This window comes from Myotis daubentonii, chromosome 2 (genome assembly GCF_963259705.1).
Source record: "Myotis daubentonii chromosome 2, mMyoDau2.1, whole genome shotgun sequence".
NCBI lineage: Eukaryota > Metazoa > Chordata > Mammalia > Chiroptera > Vespertilionidae > Myotis > Myotis daubentonii.
In genome coordinates, this window is record NC_081841.1 from 206,354,940 (window position 1) to 206,367,990 (window position 13,051).

At 43.0% G+C, this 13,051-nt stretch overlaps 1 long non-coding RNA gene across 1 annotated transcript; it reads right to left on the bottom strand.

The window, feature by feature from the left end:
- Positions 1 to 1,246: 1,246 nt before the first annotated feature.
- On the bottom strand, positions 1,247 to 12,269 carry LOC132226458 (uncharacterized). The gene is made up of 3 exons (XR_009451059.1): positions 11,729 to 12,269; positions 3,661 to 4,146; positions 1,247 to 2,362 (listed from the first exon to the last, which is right to left on the bottom strand). It is a non-coding gene; the product is annotated as an uncharacterized LOC132226458 (long non-coding RNA).
- Positions 12,270 to 13,051: the final 782 nt, after the last annotated feature.

The following is a 13,051-nucleotide window of genomic DNA, read 5'->3' on the forward strand; positions in this document are numbered from 1 at the left end:
TTTCCAAGCTGCAAAGTGTTCTGTGAATACATAATATCAGAGAACAGACAGCCTGTGGTCGGTGTCAGATCGGCCACCAGAGCATTGTGGGAGCAAAGAAGCAGTTGAAGAAGGTTTTTTTTGGTTTGTCTGTTTGTTTGTTTGAGTTTGGATTTTTTTTGGTATTTTATATGTCCCTATTTTATGAGAGGCACTGTGTTATTGACAAAGGAGAACTGAAACAATTATTAAATAGCAAAGCTAGTAATTATAGACCATGAACAAACCTTCTGGGCTGTGTGTCAGTGTTCTCATCTGCTACTCCTCACCCATCTTCTTACCCGGGCTGCTGCCGGGGGAGGGGCCACCAGGTCTCCCACTTTTATGGGAGCAGCTACTGCTCCAAGGCACATGCCCTTTCCACATTCCTTGCTGTCTCCTTGTACCCGCAATCCTCGCTGAGGCTCCCATCTGCTCTCAGGAAGGATGCAGTCTGACCTATGTCCATAAGGTTGAGATGCAAATGCATCACAAGGACATAGTTCTCTTTTCACTAGAGGGTACAGGTCAGCATCCTGGCATTCCTCCTTCCCTCTTTCCCTTGTGAACTGTCACCGTCTACTTGGGGCTGTTTCACAATTTGTGGAGCAGGCAGTGAAGGTGAGGCATCTTGGCACGGGGCCCAGCACTCTTGCACAAGGGGAGGCATGCTATGTGTCTGCTGGAGGCATTCGTGGAGAAAGGTGGGATTCCCTCTAGGCCCTAAAAGTTTTCAAAAGACAAGGAATTGAGTGGATAAAGAAGGTATTAGGAGATGAAGGATACATAGGAAAATGCATGAGGAGTTGGAGGGTACAGAAAGGTGATTACTCTCATGACACAGGTGGAGAAGGAGTTGAAAGCCGCATTACAGAAAGCTTTGAATAGCAGGGAAAGGAAGGGAACATGATTCAGTGGGTAGCCAAGTAGTTCAAATCAGCAACTCTATATGCTCAGATCACAAACACTGGGCTGTGGATCCGGGAATGAGGAATTACAGAACACACTTTCCCTCTCCTTCCCTTCTTGCTAAACACGCCTGGATGTTTCAGCCATGTCTCATTTATCAGGCTCTTCTAGCTACCTTCTCTGGATATGATTTTCTTTCTCTCATCAAAAGAGAAGCACATGGCATTACCAAAGGCACTTGAATCATTTAAACAAACAAACTCTTAATGGATGGATAAATTTAGTTCCCCACCCCGGGTCTCTTTATCTTACTGGGTAACTTTATTGGGAGTGTTTGAAAGAAGGTCAAGTTTAAGGTCCAAGTGGGTTCTCACTTGTCTATGATGTCACAGCTTGGAGCCCTGGTCACATTTAAATCCTTCATCTCGTTCTGACTTGGGACTGCTCTGATTTATAGTTGAACCTGATCCGTTGTGTGTTTTCCCCCTGAGGGAATTTTATGGCTGCCAGCCTGAAATTCACACCCTCTCTGCTGCACCCTAAAATGTGTCACATGATTGTTTGCGTTTTCTTAAAAGTTTCTTTTTTTCCTTTCGCGGTAATGATAGTTAAGCCCTCAAGGACCATTACATTGTTGTTCCTTTCCATTGTCCCCGAGCTGGAAAGGTTAAGCTGTCCGTGGCTGATGTGTGCACACCTGGGGGATCATTTGTGGATTCACTAAGCCCATATTGTAGGTCTCTTTAGCAGCAACACAACAGAAAGACACTAATAAAGTCCCACTTCTCCTAATAAAGGGCTGGTGCTATTCCACATGAAAACCATGATCCACCACGCTGCACACACAAGTCCCACCACCTACGGTTTATATGGGAGCTCTCAGGAGCTCACAATCCCTCTAGATGTCTCATTATTATTGTCTACAAAACTCCTCAGTAGCTTCTCCGTCCCCAAACCCTGCAAACACTTTCCAGTGTGTGCCTCCGTCATTTCCTCTTACTGTGGAACACGGGCACCCGAGGAAAAATAAGAACAGATTGGATTTTCCCTTTGTGTGGAAACACATTTCATTTTGCTTACAAAAGTGAGAGGTCTGCCGGAGCTCGGCTGATGAAACAAGATGTTTTGATTTGAAGAGGTTCTTCTTTCACGAAGCGCGGTGTGGAGGCAGAGGCAGAGTCATTTGAAAACAATTTGTATTGACTGTGACTCATTAGAAAGGATGTCGCGTCCTGGCATTTCATCACCGAGCAGGGAATCATTCCCTTATAGGGCCGCGGGCTCAGATGTGACTCAGGAAAGGGAAAATGGACTTCTGTGGGAAATCTGCTACCTCAGCCAGGACCCAATGAATGCAAGTACATATGCGACACCCTCTGCCGCTGCCATGGGTCACTTCCCGTGGTATTGGAGGAGAAAACGTGGCTGTGTGGCTCTGAAGATTAGAAAAACAAGAAAATGCAGATTTTCACTTAGAAGGACTAACATAAACCAAGAAGACTATGCCCTTTGTTATTATTTTTTAACTATGTTTTTATTGATTTCAGAGAGGAAGAGAGCGATAGAAACATCAATGATGAGAGAGAATCATTAATCAGCTGCCTTCTGCACACACACACACACACACACACACACACACGATTGGGGATCAAGCCCACAACCTGGGCATGTGCCCTGACGTGGGGAATCAAACCGTGACCTCCTGATTCATAGGTCGATGCTCAACCACTGAGCCATGCCTGCAGGCTATGCCCTTTATTATTAAAGTTTCAGGAATTATAAAGGGGGGAGGAACAAACAGAAAGTACCCATACCTATGTGGGCACTATAAAAATAAAGTACATTTTACTGAATCATGGTTTTCTATGAAAGTCTCTAAACTGTGATTTTTTCATGAGGTGAATTATTAATAAGTGAAAGACCCTAAAACAGAAGTTTTACTGGACAATTTCTGTCCTAGACTTCACAGTCCAGGGTGAGAACAGGTAATGTATGTCTAAGCTTATTTTAAAAATAAGAGGCTTTCTAATACCACAAATATCTCACACCAGAAAAAGATTATTCAGTGACATTTTTAAAAATCTGACAGCCCATGTCTTCATAGCAAAAATTGAATATAAAATTATAAAAAAAACCTTATAATTTTATTTTTTAAGTTTTTAAAAATATATATGTTTTATTGATTTTTAGAAAGAGAGGAAGGGAGAGAGAGAGAAACATTGATCAGCTGCCTCCTGCATGTCCCCCATCGGGGATCGAGCCAGCAACCTGGGCATATGCCCTGACTGGGAATTGAACTGGTGACCTCTTGGTGCATGAGTCAATGCTAAACTGCTGAGCCACACTGGCTGGGCAACAAAAAATAACTTATAATTTTTAAAATGAAAAATGAACTGGAAAACAAAAAAACAAAAAATCACGAACACTCTTCTACTTGCTATTAACTAGTTTCTACCATGCTCTGGTCTCCACCATGATCTGTTTTCTAATGTGCCCGCCAGGGATGAAAGGGGCCCTCCCCTCCTAAACATCCCACACATGCCCTCTCTCATGCTATCCCTCCCGGGAAGTATTCAGAACCGTAAGAGGCGGGGACAATACCCTTTAATAGAAAAGAAGTCTCAGTTTAGATAATACATAATGCCTTGCAGTTTGGGGATGATTTGACAGATTAATGGCACTATAAGGTGGTTAAGATCCAGCCTTCAGCGAAGATAAATAATGTTGACTCACTGTTCTTCCAAAACCAAGGACAGAGCTGTGCTACAGTTCATGGCTGGGAAGATAACCAGTATTCAAATTGACTGACAGCCAGAAGAAGGATTATACGTTCGTTCCCTGATGAATGTGGCAGATACAGATGAAAAATCCTGAAGGTGAGCAGGGTGGAAGGTGGGTGCGAATGAAAGAAAACCACAGACTGAAGGTGCAGGGAAGAGCTGAACAACAAAGAGGCAAAGAGGCAAAAAGATGAATGCTGTAGTCTGATCTCTACGAAAGGATTTCAGGTGGAGGCGGGTCTCCCAGCCCTGGGGCAAGATGTTCAGTTCGAGCGAGAGCACTCTGTGCGAACCCCATGCTCCGCCTCCATCTGGGGAACCACTTTCACGGGCAGGTGGTTCTGTTCCTTCATGGCTCCAGCTGAAGGAGGGAGTACGCCTGCTGAAGAGCTGATCACAAAACTGGAGACATTGATACCAAAGTGCTGACTCCTGAGGGCTTCAGAGAGTAAAAGAAGAAACAGCAAGGAGATTGGTGGTTATTTAGGGCTGGAGGGGGTAGGAGGGTGGAGAGGGATAACCAAAGGAAATTAGGTTTCTGCCGTTCTCAGATCCACTGCAGTGATGGCTGCACATACCTGTGAATATACATGTTAAATGAGTGACTTGTATGGGATGTGAACTACATATCAATAAAGCTTTTTTTCTAAGCCTATAAGAAATTAGAGACAAGAGTCATGTGATGTGAGAATAAGCTTTAACACAGCAACCTCGCAAGGCTGGGAGGTAAAGACTGCGTACCACTGAATCTGGCAAAGAAAAGTATTACCAAATGCTAAGCATAGAACCACAGGGAAACTTGAACTTGTGCTATTGCATATTTCATGCCTCCTTGGGGAGTCGTGCCTCTCTTGTGACCTAGATACCACTGTTTCCCAAGTCCAATGGCCTTGCCCTCCTGGAGCTCACCAACTACAGGTGCGATGAATGTGAATGTAAGGTAGAAGCTGTAGGATAAATCACAAGGGAATATTTTCCATGTTTCCCTGCTGAATAGGGGACCAATTAAAGGGGTCAATTATCCTGTTCTATCTGTAGCAGGCATTTCTCAGAGGGGAACCGGAGGCTGGAAAAGGTTCCTTGTTCCTTTACATAATTAGGACATCACTTACAAGACTTGTACTTTCTGGGTGTCCCCAAAAACTCCTCACATAGGGTTGGCATTAGTAGAAATTTAACAAATACTTTCTGCTTTTAATTATATTGAATTCCAAAAAGGGAGCTTAAAGGTTAGGCATTTTATGACGGGTGTGTTTTTTACTTCCAAATGTAATAGCTAGAATATAAACCGTAGGAAAGGAAAAGTATTTATTAAACACCAAAGCTCCTTTGAGAAATGACTGAGTCAAGTTTACTGGTTATCATTAGTTTTATTAAAATGGCTAGGAAAAGGCTGACCTGGCAGATGTCTGTAACCATACAATCTTCAGTGTGGAATAATGTCCTGTGTTATACTGTGTAAATGCAAGGACTTTCCCTGGGAGTCCAATAGCTTTAGCCACGGCTCCCTTTTCAAACATGCCAGGAAAGATTTGTTGCTTTGGGTTACAGACACTGGAAAATCAACAGACCAAAACACCCAGAGGAACTGAGTAGAGAGAGGACTGAGCCCGGTCACCCTGTAGTGTCTGAAGAGCTGCAGAGTGACAAAGCCGACCGCAATGTCCTTGAACAGTTCTCTGCCCACTCCCCAGCCACCACCACCACACCCCTGCAGGGCACTTCGCACATGGTCTGTCAAAATGCTGAGGAAAAGAGCCCTAACTGGTTTGGCTCAGTGGATAGAGCGTCGGCCTGCAGACTGAAGGGTCCCAGGTTTGATTCTGGTCAAGGGCATGTACCTTGGTTGCGGACATATCCCCAGTAAGGGGTGTGCAGGAGGCAGCTGATGGATTTTTCTAACTCTCTATCCCTCTCCCTTCCTCTCTGTACAAAATCAATAAAATATATTTTTTTAAAAAAATGCTGAGGAAAAGAGATTCAACATGACGTCAGGCCCAAGTTAGAGACATATTTCACAGAGCCACAGTTCAAAAGAAAAAAATGAACTTTGACCTATTTGACCTCTACACATGAGAATGGAGCCAGACCCTTTCAGATACCAAGTGTTCTTTCCGTGTGCCTCTGCAAGGACCAAATGCACTGGGCAAGTGGGTTAATTGGTCCCTTATGAGGAGGGAGTTCTCATGGGTATTCATTGTGAGTGCTCTGTGGGTGAATAAGTGGTTGGGGAAAAGCCAAGCAACTTCTTCCTTTGTCCACACTGGCAGCTCTGCCAGCTCTGAACACCACCGATGCCTCACCAAACATATCGGGGTCTCCTTACACTGCTTTACATACGCTCTTTGAGTTAAGCCATCCCTGTCCTCTGCACACTCATCTTGAGGATAACACATCATTTTGAGGGCATAACTAGTTTATACTTCTTAAAATGCTTGCAGGCATGTTTGATCTTCATACCTGAGAGAGGCGTTCTCAGGGAAAAGTAACTGAGTTTTCTTGACCACTAAAGTATGTTTCTTTATGTTACCACAATAAACAAAATTTAAGTCTCAAAAAAAATCTTTCTAAAATACATTGCAACAAAGAAATATAAATTAAAATAAGAATAGTAAGAATTTTCAAAAAATGTTTGCCTATTATATTAAGGACTTTTTATTAAGTTACTAGAGTCCCAGTGCACGAAATTCATGCACAGGGGGAGAGGAGTCCCTCAGCCCAGCCTGCACCCTCTCGCAATCTGGACCCCTCAGGGGATGTCCGACTGCTGGTTTACACTTGATGCCGCGATACCTGCGGGATAGGTCCTAAACTGGGAGTTGGACATCCCTCTCAAAATCCAGGACCACTGGCTCCTAACCACTCGCCTGCTTGCCTCATTGTCCCTAACCACTCTGCCTGCCTGCCTGATTACCCCTAACCCCTCTGCCTGCCTGCCTGATTGCCCCTAACCACCTCTGCCTTGGCCCCTGCCATGGCAGCTTCGTCAGGAAGGTCGTTTGGCTGTCTGGTTTAATTAGCATATTATGCTTTTATTATTATAGATAATACCCATTATAATACCCAGGTTCAGAGAGCAGCAAGGGAAAGGATTCCCATGGACAATGCCGAAGAGATTGTGAATTTTGACATTTGGGGGAAGTGATTTGATAATATGGATCCAAAGCCTTATACATGTTCAACTCCTTGACCCCACAATTCTTTCATGCTTTTAATATTATTTGAATGCCTGCCAAGTGCTAAAAACTCAAAGTACAATGAAGAAAAACACAGGCCAGCACCCTGCCCTCAAGAAGCTTACATGTTCATGAAGAGAGAGAAAGACAATGAAAAATCACACGGGTAATAGAGAAGATAAATTCAGACAGTAATAAATCCTAGGAAGAAAGTAAACCATAGCTACGATGGAGCCTGTAGGTGAGAGAGGAGGTTGCTTCTCTTGGTGTCATGAAAGACCCCTGTGGCCAAGAGGACCTCAAACAGTCAGCTTCCCACTCACCCTAGTGAGAGAGCCCCAAGAGAAGAGAAAACCAAGCCCACCTTTCCTGGCCTTCCCGAAGACCGGGATAATGTGGGGGATGTAAAGGCAGTTGTTAGAGCTTCTCCAGAAACAGTTATTTGAAGGTGAGACAGTGTCAGGTCAACCACATGTAACTGAAAAAAAGATAACTGAAAAAAACACACACAAAAAACTTGAATTTCAAAAGAGATACATTAGTGGTAAGGAAAAGAGCAATTCTGGCTTAGCTATGGCTCTGAAAATATACATCTTCTGCTTCCTGTACCTTTTTAGTTATGAAGCTTTAAGTGAAATTGTTCAAGGTTTGGTAGATACTTCTTGCTTGGAGGAGTTGGGAGAGAATACTATGGAATATATAGATGCTATAATTCTCTGTGCTAATATGTATTGAAAAATTGTATAACACAGGCTAGCAGCCAAGTGGGGTAGAAAGAATATTGGAGTTGGAGTCCATCGACCTGGCTTCCAGCCCTAGTTCAGCTCTAAAAGGCTGTGCAATCTTGGCAACCAGTCACTTAACCACGGACTGATCCTCTTCCACTTCAAGTGAGGAAACTGGACGAGCTCGTCTCTAAGGCCTCATCCACCTCTGTAAGCCCATTTCTTCTCTTTTCCCTCCCTCTACTATTAACATTACACACACACACACACACACACACACACACACACACACACACACACATATATAGGCTGAAGATTAAATCCCACTAGGACTTTAGAATGAACCAGTCCAAAGAGAGGAAAAATTACAATCGTAAAATAATGACTATATATGCCCAGAAAACTTAATACAGATTTTAGGATGATAAAAGAATGTGTCTATAATCTTTACATGTAAGATACTTTATATGTATGAATAATGTACCTTGTAGCTAAATCAATAATCAAGGCTTATATTTGTAGAATGCTTTCGTGTTTCCAAAGCAATTTTATGTCATATCACTTTCACTTTTGAGCCTCCAACAACTTTAGGAAATCGGTAAGGCAATAAGAATTATTTCTTCACAAATAAATAGATGGAGACTTCAAAGTGTTAAATGACTTGCCCAAGTTTACATAGCAACTGGGACCTTGTCCGGTTCTCCAGCATTTATTCCCGCCTGCCACAATGCAGGGCCACTGGAATGACTGTGGCCCAGGCGTATTCCCTCGCCCCTCACTTCACCGTTCTGTTCCACCCATTCTCACAGCTCAGCTGAAATCACTGAGGACACCAGAGCAGTAAAGCAACAGGATACCCAAGCTTCCCTAAGATAGAAGCTATCACAGAGACACTCAACCAGCTGCTCCACTGTCAACTTGCAGAGCAGTCACATCTCAGTGTCTTTTCTTTCTTTAATTTCAGATAGGAAAATAGAATGCATAAAATAGGTTACACCCCTTCGTTTGAAAATAATGGCTAGCATTATATATCCATCATTCATAATGGAACTCATCTTGAATGACAAAACGGCCTACATCTGCACAAAACAGTTCATTTGATTTCTTTCTGCCCTTGGTTTGTCACCCACTTTCAGTATGCCTAACAACCCAGAACAATGTGAACTCTAAATCAAATCACTGTAAGCACTGGTGAGCTCAAATGACACCAGGCATAAGTGCTATATAAGGACCACAATTGGCCCTGGCAGGGTGGCTCTGTTGATTAGAGCGTCGTCCCCTACACCAAAAGGTTGTGGGTTTGATCCCAGATTGGGTACCTACGGGAGGCAGCCAATCAACATTCATCTTTCTCTCTCTCCCTTCCTCTCTCTCTCTAAAACATATCCTCAAGTGAGGATTTAAAAAAAAAAAAGAGCCACACTGGTTGCCTAGATAGCAAATATTTATTTTAATCCAACTAAGTTAAACAGGAATATATGAAAATCATAAAAGGGTAAACCCAATGCCACAATCTTGTTATCATTTTTGTCAGTCATTAAAATGGATAAAACCACTGCCCCTTCTGAGTTCTCAGGGATTAAGTCTTATGGCCTCAATACCTGGAGCTCTTTCCATGAGCAAATGCGCTTCTAATTTTAACAGAATCATTAATTAAAGCTCCATTTTCCACCAAGCCACCTAAGAGGTTTTAAAAAAGAAATAGTCCTTGATTCCACCTTTTTCACACTTCACATTCACTTCATCAGGAAATCCTGGGCTCTTCCACATTCCCAGGCCTTCTCAGCACCTCCGTGGCCCAGTGAGGCCTTTGGATACTTGCAGCAGTCTCCTAACTGGCCTTGCTTCTGCCCTTAACCCCTGCAAGCTGTTTCTAAGGCAGCACGGGACAGGTTGTGTATTTCTTCTGGTCCGAAGCTTCCAGGGTCTCGCATCTGACTCTGAGGAAGGCCCAAAGCCTTACAACCACCCCCAAATGCTGCAAGATCCACCCCTGTGCCTTTCCGGACATCAACTTCTTTCCTCTCCCTGCCCACCACTCCGTTTCAGCCTCCCTGGCTTCCTTGCTGCTCTTGACACACAGCAGGCAGACCTGTCACCTTGGCTGGTGCCTCTGCCCCAAGCAATCTTATCCCAGAGTCCTCCGTTCATTGTCTCACCTCTTTCAAGTCTTTGCTCCAATGTCACCTTCTCACCCTATTTAAAAATGCTGCAAGTACCCCTCTCCCCCAATGCTCTCATTCCCCCCTTACCCAGCAGTCCCTCCCCCTAACTTACACCTTCTAACCCTCAAAATATTCGATTTACTCTGTTCACTCTCTTCCTCTCCTCACTAGAAAGTACACTCTACAAAGGGAGGGACTTTTGTCTGTTATTTTTCACTGTGTCTAAAACAGTGTTCGGCACATAGAAGGCCCATAATAATTATTTATTAAAATGTGAATAAATGTAGATGGCTAATCCTTGTTTTGCAAACCACAAACTAGTGTGATTGCTAAGCATGGATCCCCAAATTGTTGAATTCCTGATCTGCATGCTGGGTTTTCTATGTGACGACTGAAGTGTTAGCCAGTCCCTGAGACAATGCTCATTGGCCTCCTTCTGCAAGTAGAAGTTATGAGGAGAAGAACAGACCAGAGCTGGGCAAATGTATGAAAAAGAAGAAATAAGGAGCTAACTAGGAAAGGGAGTTTAACTTCAAGAATAATTGAAGAAATATATAGCAAAGCACTAAGACCATTTTTTAAACTATTAAGTTAGCAAAGGTTTTTTAAAAATTATAATATTCAGGGCTGGCAAAAGGACAGAGAAAAACTACTTTTAGACACTGCCCTTTAGAAATTGGAGCCCTTTTAGAAACTTACTTGGTGAGTATGTCAAAAGCTTTAAAATAGTCAGGAATTAATTTGTGCAATTTTACCCTAAATGTGGAAAAAGCTTTATGGGCAAAGATTTTGTTACAACTGCATTTATAAAAGCAAAATTTGGAAGCAACGTAAATGATCCATTGTAAGAAGATGATTAAGCAAACTATACATGGCTCATCAACTCCATTCCATTTTTAATGACTCATTAATAACTTAACAATATGGAAAAGACCGAATGTGATGCTGTGTAACCCCCCATCCCACCAGAGCAGGGAAGAAAGATGGGGGAAGAGTTTAGTTGAAAATAAACAGGGGTGGGCCCAGGACAGAGCTGTGCTCCTGGATTCCAGGTTGTTTGATGCCATCCACCTTATCCCAGATATCAGATTGACCACAGATCGTCTCTCTCCTGTGTCTGAGAACAATAGTTCCAATGCCCAGAAACATTATGTTTCCCACCTCTTATTCACTATCTCCCCTCAGAGCTGAGGAGCCCTACACATGTAGGCACCCAGTGACCTGCCCTGAGACCCTGCTGTTGCCAAGGGACGTATATGAATGAGGCCCCAGAGTGACCTCCCTCCAAATAATTAAAAAGTAAATACAGCCGAAACCGGTTTGGCTCAGTGGATAGAGCGTCGGCCTGCGGACTGAAAGGTCCCAGGTTCGATTCCGGTCAAGGGCATGTGCCTGGGTTGCGGGCATATCCCCAGTAGGAGATGTGCAGGAGGCAGCTGATCGATGTTTCTCTCTCATCGATGTTTCTAACTCTCTATCTCTCTCCCTTCCTCTCTGTAAAAAATCAATAAAATATATATATATATATATATAAAAAGTAAATACAAACAGAAATGAAAGAATGGAGGTGTTAGACAACAAATGTATTTGTAAAAAAGTAAACCTGAATCCTATAAAATATTGAATCAAAATCAGGCCTACATGGGCACATAATAATATATTTTGATGGGTATAATTTGGTCCTCTGGATTGTTTTATAATAGGAATCTGCCAAAAATGAGTTCAGTCACAGGTTATTTTAAATACGCTCCAAAATGCCACTACCACTACAAATTTATACTACCTTTGATACATCCAATTCCATGGCAGTAAAATAATTGGACCCACTCTGAGGAGTTCGAGCAGAATAGATCACGAATCAGATAAACTTCATATGTGAACGTGGGAATGGGAGCTCATTATCACACCAGGTAGCATATTGGACCTTAGAACCTTGTCTGTTGTTGTTTACTCACCTCTATGGATATATCTCCTTTCACTTCAGAAGGATCTGTTGAATATTATGCTCGGTCTTCAACTGTTTTTGAAGTGCCTTTGTGGAGACAGCTGAGACTGGGTGCTTGGCCGCTTTTCAGAAGAGAGTTTTTAGGGTCGGTACCTCCAAAGTTCTTACCTGGTCCCCCAGCAATGCTCTAACACCAACTGGGTGTCCCACAGTTCAGTCCAATTCTGACACGAACCACCAGGAGTAAGCATTAGATCTGTAAGTGAAGGAACGAATAGTCTCACAAGATTGTCCCCACTTCAGATGCCAGAAACAATTATGTGTAGGTGGGGCCCCGAGCCACCCGCGATTCTGCCTGGCTGACTACAAATTCTGGTTTCTATACAAACATCAAATCATTCTGCTGCACATCTGAAGCTAATATAATGTTATATGTCAATTATATCTCAAATTTTTTAAAGTCCAAAAATTTGGGAGTTTCTAAGATCCCCCTCAAGTTTAATAATTTGCTAGAACAACTCACAGAACCCAGCAAAGAGCTGTACAATAGATCCTCCTTATCCCCGGTTTTGCTTTCTGCTATTTCATTTACCCCTGGTCAATTTTCATCTGAAATATTAAATGGAAAATTCCAGAAATAATTCCTAAGTTTTAAATCACAAGCCACTTAGCTCTGTCCCACCTGGGACATGACTCATCCCTTTGTTTAGGTTCTCCACAATGTAGACACTCCCTACCTGCTGGTCACCTATTAGCCGACCGGATTATCAGATCAACTGTCATAATATCGAAGTGCTTATGTCCAACTCACCCTTATTTTACTTAATAAGGGCCCACAGTACAAGACTAGTGATGCTGATGATTCAGATATGCCATGGAGAAGCCATAAAGTGTTTTTTTTTTAAGTGAAAATGTATCTATGTACAGGAAAAAAACATAGTATACTAGTATATAGGGTTCGGAACTATTCAGTTTCAGGCATCCACTGTGGACATTGGAACATAATCTTTCTTGGATTAGGGGGACTACAGTATTTATAACTACAGTGTTAACTTAAAGGACACAAGACAAATGAAAGAGATGCACAAGGCAAGGTAAGGGGGAAGGCGGGGTGGGGGCAGGGCCCAGAACTTCTAAGCCTTTAGGTACTCCACCCTTCTAGAACTCGGATGAGTTCATCAGCCGGAAGCTCCTCAGAACCTCATTGTTCAAGTCTTTATCGAGGGCTCATTACTTAGGCACAGCGGATGGACTGACCTCAATCTCCAGCCCCTCTGCTCTCCCTGGAGGTTGGCAGTGAGGCTGAAAGCTCTAACCCTCCAACCTCCTGCCT